This window comes from Salvelinus sp. IW2-2015, linkage group LG22, assembly GCF_002910315.2.
Source record: "Salvelinus sp. IW2-2015 linkage group LG22, ASM291031v2, whole genome shotgun sequence".
NCBI lineage: Eukaryota > Metazoa > Chordata > Actinopteri > Salmoniformes > Salmonidae > Salvelinus > Salvelinus sp. IW2-2015.
The window spans coordinates 18,156,659-18,165,425 of record NC_036862.1 but is presented as its reverse complement, the minus strand read 5'-3'; positions in this window follow the sequence as shown (position 1 = coordinate 18,165,425).

Genomic DNA, 8,767 nt, shown 5'->3' with positions numbered 1-8,767 from the left:
TGGTTTTTGTTATTTTTGTTGAAAGCCCATCCCAAACCTTAAAACCTAACCTTGACCATTCAGAGTTAATGCCTAAACTTAACCTTAAACACTTCAACATTTGACGTTTGAACAACTTCAAAGTGGACTTTTGAGAAACATGGTTGAGCGTGTAATTGTGACGTGAGACTGTGAGAGGTGGTAGGAGATGAGTAATAGTGAGCAGGGGAGAACACGGCACATAAAAGAGGTCCCAGACTTCAGCAGTGAAATAGACCCAAGGTGTGATGTATCTACCTGTCTCCCTTTGGGCGCTATAAAGGCCACATTAAGACTCTCTGTCTCATTGTAATGCACTGATATACTGGCACCAAAGCACCCCTTGTGTCCACCATATAGCACTCTGACCATGGCAGTCTTACATGGCTGTAAAGTATGTTCATCTTTATGGCTCTGAAGACATTGGTCCCATTTCACTCTGCTATACAGATCTGTCTGGCAACACCACACAAGGAGCTGTAAATGACTGATCTGACCACAGAGGTTCTCTGAAACCTACTGTATATGCAACCACTGAATCTCTCGCTGTCTCTGTCTCAATTGAATCTCTCTCATCACGGTAATTAAGGCAGACCCTCTCTTCAAATCAGCACAAGAGTCTCTCTCACACACACACACCACACACACACACACACACACCACACACACACACACACACACACACACACACACACACACACACACCACACAACACACACCTCAAGAACTCTAAATTGGGTGGGAGAGGAGACGGAGAACAAATCAATCCTGCAGCCAAAATACTCTTCTGGAGACAAGGTCAACGCCTGATGATGTAGCAAGGAGTAGAGGGAGAGACTGGGGGAGAGACACAAACACACACACAATGTCAGTGGGCGCAAACTATCAGTGTTATTGTCTTCATCTTCATCGTCATCTTCATCATCATCATAGATGTATGAACATCCACCGCTATTTGTTTAAATGGTAGCCTTCCTCTTTCCTCCCTCCCTCTCCATCTCTCCCTCATCCCTGCTGGTTGTCCCTTTAAATCCAGAGTTACAGCACCTTATAAACAGGTCACGTCCCCCTCAATATCCCATCTAACACACACACTGTCCCACTAAAAACATAAGATGTAGTTTTATGGTCCATGTTATGCCTTTTTCTCTGAGGGTGACATTCAATTTATCAGTACTTTTCTATGTGTACATCAGCCCTGCAGGACACACGCATCGATCAGAGGGAAGAGATGGGCAATGGGCAGCTAAAAGTCCCCCCGTAAACATCCCCACTATCTCTCCATCTGTCTCTTTAGCTGATCACTCTCTCTTCATCCCTCTACTCCTCAAACACTCCATCGCTTCACCCTCTCACTCGCTCCCCACTCGCTCCCCACTCGCTCCCCACTCGCTCCCCACTCTCTCCCCACTCGCTCCCCACTCGCTCCCCACTCGCTCCCCACTCGCTCCCCACTCTCTCCCCACTCTCTCCCCACTCGCTCCCCACTCGCTCCCCACTCTCTGGCTAGGAAAACACAACAAGCTTCTAGTATACACTGCTTCTCCAACCAGATCTGTATAGTGTCTGGTAACACATTGTATTTCTGGATGGAACACGCCTTTGGCCACAGAAAGGTTAAATGAATTAACAGAAATAAAATGAGCTGCTTTAAGCGGGTAACCTTCCTCTGAGAGACTGACATTTTCATTAAGACGGGAGACAAATATTCCTTAGAAAAGATAGAGGGTTATCCTGCCTTTAAAGAACAGGTGATAGTGGTTTAGGGATGGAGGGAGGGAGGCACTGATGGGAGGACAGAAATGAATCAATGTTAGGACTGGATTGATTGATGGGTGTGTAGGGCATAAAGAGATTAAAGTTGACCCAAGGCCAGCAGTAAAACACAGAAACGTAAGCAACGCATACACACATACACTCAGACACAAACACACACATACACACTAGGGCTGTGACGGTCATGGAATTTTGGATGGCTAGAATAGCAAAAAAGAAGGAATGAATAGAACAGTCATCTCCATTCAAGTCAATGATGGCATAATGGGTGCACGGACATGCACGGAGCTACACTGGGGCTAGGGGGGTTATAACCCCGTCACAAATCTGCGTAGCCCCAGTTAAGCCCCCTCAGGCATTTTAGTTATTTTTAAATAAAGAAATATGTAAAAGTTCATAACCAGCCATTCTGTTCCCAATCTGATCCCTGGGGGGGGGGGGGGGGGGGGTCTGGTGTGTGTATGCGCACCTTAGGACTGTTTCCTATCTCCAAGGGGGCCAAAGAAGAAGAGGGAGATAAGAAAGAATGAGTCGGAGAGAAGAAACCCGATGGCACGAGTGAGGGAAGTCACCAGAGGCCAGTTCGTCGCTGCTAGCTACACTGTTAGCACAGCCACCGTTAGCTGCACTGTTAGCACAGCCACCGTTAGCTGCACTGTTAGCACAGCCACCACTCTGATTGATTTAAGCCAGTCACCCGTTGAAGAACCAAGGCGCCCTCTTCTTCAGCGTTATCCAGCCACAAAAGTTGGACAGCAGGATCGCTACTTCAATCTTAGATGGTATGAGGATTACAAATGGCTGGAATATTCTATTTCAAAGGACCGTGCTTTCTGCTTCGCATGCCGCCACTTTCAACGTCCAGGAAACCACGGTGGAGAGAAGGCGGCATTTACCCACGATGGCTACCAGAACTGGAAGAAGGCGACAAGTTCGTTCAAGACACACAATGCTGGGGTGGAGCATAAATATGCAATGACAGCGTGGAATGAGTGGACTATTCAGAAAGAGTCTTGCTCAACAATATGCAATGCTCTAAGTGATGGACATTCGAAAATAGTCCGAAAACAGAGCAGTTGTGGAGTCATTGCGTTACACTGCATACCAGGGACTTTCACAGAGAGGAGACATAGAAAACGACATGGCTGTCAACCAGGGAAACTTCCTTGAACTTTTACAGGTCATAGGCAAACTCGATAAAACAGTTGCACAGAAAATCTCAGATAATACTAGAGATGCTAAGTACACACATTATGATATACAGAATGAAATACTGGGCAAACCCTCGACTCGGCCCTGGATGTCCAGAAGATTATAGACTCATTTGCACTGAACCACAACAGACGCATCGTCCTTCTATAAAACAACACTTGGTGAGTAACTGAAAGGCCTGTCCGGTGGTGGGAACATGATTCAATCTGATCTGGATCTGGATGGAACAAGAAGACACATGCATATTGTCGGCCAGTCGGCCTACAAGGTACTTTGAAGTATAGAAATATAATGGCTAAGATTGTGATGATAGCCAGCTCGTTTTACACCATGTGAACACAGTGGACAGGCATAGGGTAAATGCACTTCTCGTCGTGGCTGCACTGTGGATATTATTCCTTTCATTCCCGACGTTGTGATAGACATTTCATCCGTAACATTACAACTAATGCACAGCAGGACGCATGCATATCATGGGCCTACAAGTTATTTTTGTTTGCAATAGAAATATAAATCACTAAGATTGTRATGATAGCCAGTTCGTTTTACAAGTGTGTTCACAGTTAACAGGCATTGGCTAAATGCATTGCACTTCTCGTTGTGGCTGCACTTTGGATATTATTCATTTCATTTCTGACGTTGTGATAGACATTTCATCCGAAACATTATTACCAATGCACAGTTGTCTGATTATGCGCATGGAATAAATGCACTTGTTGTTGTTGTCGCATTTTGGATGTATTGTGTTGTTATTGCTGAAAGACTTCAGTGCATGGGCGCTGTCGGGAGCTGAAGTTTTTCACCTTTGCACGTGAAAGACGTTTTTGTCATTGCTTTGTGGTCACTTGTATTAGGCTTATAGCTATTTTGTTGAATATTCTTTGTGGGTAGACTGGCGTCCATTGCAAATGTACCCATAGGAGCAAAGCAGGAAGTAAAAGCAGGAAGTGTACCCATAAATATTTGCTGTGATTTGTTGATTCAACTCAACTGACATTACAAAAAWTACATGCCATTACATGAGCCACATCAGTTAACATCATTTGTATGTAATGAACAGAGTCAATCAGAACAGAGAGCAAAGCAGAGAATATAGGGATACAACTAAATGGAGAGGAGAAGGAGTATAAGAGGAGAGAAGACTACAAATGTTACATTCAGATTGATTGGATGTGCAGGAGCCCCAAGTGCACCATATTCGATTTGAACGACCACCTTAAGCAAGTCTCTCCCAATAAGGGGGTGATCGACTGGTGCGGTAAAGGGAGCCATTGTGGGTTTAAATCATTCTGGGAAATGGGCCTGGAATAGAGCAAGCAGTTTAGCAGTTACACCGGTGGGCCCCGAAAGCTTTCCTTGACTTGGAAGAGTTGCAGTGTTGGAAAGCCATGACATAAATAGCATTCCTCCCTGTTTGAGTCAGGTTGTTGAGTAGACTAAAATAGCTTAATTAGCTCCGTAAGTAAGCGAAAAGTAAACTAAGAACAAGAAAAAAATACAATATCTCGCTCTTTCTGCTGCTTCTCCTTAATTTTTGAAGGAATTCATTTGTTAAAGACTGTTCAACTATTGTCTTTCTCTCTCTTTGAGTCAAATAGCTATTCACCACACTTTATGCACTGCAGTGCTAGCTAGTTGCCGGTTATGCTTTCAGTACTAGATTAATTCTCTGATCCTTTGATTGGATGGACAACATGTCAGTCCATGCTGCAAGAGCTCTGATAGGTTGTAGGACTTCCTACGGAAAGCGTCATAATTACTGTGTAAGCCTCCTAGGTGTTGTATTGAAGTCAACATACCCAGAGGAGGACGGAAAATAGTCATCGTTCGGCTACAGCATGGTGCTACTCTGGAAGTTGTTGTTGATGCTACTGTAGACCTTCATTGCAAAACAGTTATATTGTGACATTAATATATTTAGTATAGTTTTATTTAAAAAGTATAACTTTTAATTTTTCACTATATAAAAAAAAATGAATTGACTGTGTGTGATGGTCTTCCCCTTCCTCCTCTGAGAAGCCTCCACTGGCCTGGATGTAATTAGGGCGTTTCGACTTTCCCACAACACCATGTTTTTGCCACTTTCACAGTGGTGTGTGTGTGTGTGTGTGACATAGAGAGAAAGAGATTTTCTCCCCTGGAGAAGGAAATATGACAGCAGGCGTGCATACATATATACAGTACAGATTCATCTCCACTCCATCCATAAAACAACCACATTCTACCGTGCCACCTGCAGTCCTCTCTCTCTCTTCTCGCTCTCTTTTCTCTCGCTCTCTCTCTTCCCTCCATCCCTCTTCTCTCCTCTCCCTCCAGTTTTCCACATTCACATGTTCAATGGGCCGCAGCATCTCCCACTGTAAAGCCCATCTCTCTCCCAGTGAGAGTCCGTTCTCTGTGCTGAACACCTTGCAGGTGGAGGAGCCCCTCACAGAGAGCCACACACACAGGTAAACAAGTTTGAGTGACATTTCTCCTCTCTGTTGTCATTATCCATTGTGTTCCTCTCCACTGTTCTTGACTGGTCCTCAGTGAGCCAGGGACAGTGAGAGTATTATTGTGGGGGCAATAGTATGGCATTGATTGAAGTGCAACATTAAATTCAAACCTCCCTACCATCATATCTAAGCCAGGATGATGCCAATGTCAATTCGTAATTTAACTTGGAGGTACACGACACACTCCCTGCCTCTCATCCGGCAGTTACCGAGAACCATATACAGGATTTCTGACAAAGTCGTTAGCAACTGAGTTTGAGTATATTTTCCTATGGAAAGTCATCTATGTAAACGGTTGGCCTAGACACTTGCATGTAATCAGACCACAAACAAATGAGCACAAATAATCCTTGGCTGCTATTGCCAGTTAGCTAGCCAACTAATGTTAACCAGTAACGTTAGATGGCTACATTACATGGAAGAAGGATGTAACGTTAGATGGCTACATTACATGGAAGAAGGATGTAACGTTAGATGGCTACATGGACAGAAGGATGTACACCGTTAGATGGCTATCATTATTCAGATGGAAGAAAGGATGTAACGTTAGATGGCTACATTACATGGTAGACGGATGTAACGTTAGATGGCTACATTACATGGAAGAAGGATGTAACGTTAGATGGCTACATTACATGGAAGAAGGATGTAACGTTAGATGGCTACATTACATGGAAGAAGGAATGTACGTTAGATTGGCTACATTACATGGAAGAAGGATGTAACGTTGATGGCTACATTACATGGTAGAAGGATGTAACGTTAGATGGCTACATTAAATGGAAGAAGGATGTAACGTTAGATGGCTACATTACATGGAAGAAGGATGTAACGTTAGATGGCTACATTACATGGAAGAAGGATGTAACGTTAGATGGCTACATTACATGGAAGAAGGATGTAACGTTAGATGGCTACATTACATGGAAGAGAGGATGTAACGTTTAGATGGCTACATTACATGGAAGAAGGATGTAACGTTAGATGGCTACATTACATGGAGAAGGATGTAACGTTAGATGGCTACATTACATGGAAGAAGGATGTAACGTTAGATGCTAAGCTAATAGGAAGGATGTAACGTTGATGCTACATTAGCATGAGAAGAAGATGTAAGTTAGATGGCTACATTACATGAAGAAGGATGTAACGTTAGAGCTAATTACATGGAAGAAGGATGTAACGTTAGATGGCTACATTCCATGGAAGAAGGATGTAACGTTAGATGGCTACATTACATGGAAGAAGGATGTACACGTTAGATGGCACATTACATGGAAGAAGGATGTAACGTTTAGATGGCTACATTACATGGAAGAAGGATGTAACGTTGACTGGGTTCTACACTTAAACATGGATGGAAGAAGGATGTAACGTTAGATGGCTACATTACATGGAAGAAGGATGTAACGTTAGATGGCTACATTACATGGAAGAAGGATGTAACGTTAGCGGTATGGACGGCTCTTGCACAGGCACAACTCAACGTTGTCAATATATCCCACATTCTTCCACAAAGCACAGCTAGCTAAGTCAAGTTCAGAGTCAACACCAAACTATGGGAACTTTGGGAAACTGCCACGCTGCTAATTTATTATTCACACAATGGACATTGCTCATCTAACGTTAGCTACTCTATACACTAGTCAAACTGGTTTGCTAAGCAATGTAATGTTACCTAGTTAGCTGCACACTATATGTTTGTTAGATACCTAGCCAGATAGTTCTAGAGGAATAATTATATTAATACATAATATAGTATAATAATGGTGCATAATCACCTTCCAGTGTAAAAACCATTGAAATTAAAAACTAGGTTTTAAGAAAGAAGTATGCATTGGCCTGAAGCCGATCAAGAAAGGAAATTCACACGAGCCCCACAATGCCTACTCCACACATACTCTACCAAGGTTTTCCAGCACACACCTTGACCTACTATAGTAGCTATGTTGGTCTATTGTACTTCAAACTATGCGTAGTGTAACGATGTACGCTGAGAGTCGGGAAGCAAGTTCAGGGAGTGAATACATTTAAGAAATGAACAAAACAAGAAACACAAACAGCGCACTGACATGAAACAGGAACAATGACGACTGGGGAAGAAACCAAAGGGAGTGACATATAAAGAGCAGGTAATCAAGGAGGTGATGGAGTCCAGGTGAGTGTCATTATGGGCAAATGAGCGTAATGCTGGTGACAGGTGTGCGCCATAAAGGAGCAGCCTGCTGATCTAGAGGCCGGAGAGGGAGCACATGTGACATGTAGGCAGTTTGCTTAGGATTCAAAAGAAAAACTAACAGGTCTGTGAGAGCCGGAATTCTTACTGGTTGGTAGGTGATCAAATACTTATGTCATGCAATAAAATGCAAATTAATTACTTAAAAATCATACAATGTGATTTCCGTCTCTCACAGTTGAAGTGTACCTATGATAAAAATTACAGACCTCTACATGCTTTGTAAGTAGGAAAACCTGCAAAATCGGCAGTGTATCAAATACTTGTTCTCGTAATGATCTCTCTCTCACACACACACCCACACACACACACACACACACACACAACACACACACACACACCACACACCACACACCACACACACACACACACACACACACACACACCCACACACACACACACCACACACACACACACACACACACACACACACACACACACACACACAAGCCTACATACAGAGATGTTTACAGCATACACTAGCTTGTCATATAAAGACAATGGGAGCATGTACATATTGATAGCATATTAAAAAACAAAATACTATGTTTTAAATTAACAGTAGGCGTTGGTCTGAAGCCGAAAAATAAAGGAAAATTACATGAGCACCACAATGCCTACTCAATGCTCTACCAAGGTTTTCCAGCACACACTTTGACCTACTATAGTAGCTATGAAGTGTTTTTGTACTTCAAACAAATGTGTAGGCAGCTTGCTTAGGATTCAAACCTCTCAAACAGCCTAATTCATACTCTTATAGGAGTTGCTCGCACAATAATGTGATTTATACCGCATACAGGGTAGAGTATTGGGATCTTCACACACCACACGAAGACATTATCATTCCACTACCTTTTCAAGCTTTTTTTTTTTACATGAAAGCAAGCTTTGCTTTTATACTTACAAGACCATCCGGCTTGACTGAGTGAGTTATTATGTGTTGTAGTAATATGATGCCTGCCTGTATTTCCTTAAAACTTTGTTTTAGCAGTACATATCAAAACACAATCCTTTTGTGGTCTGTAGG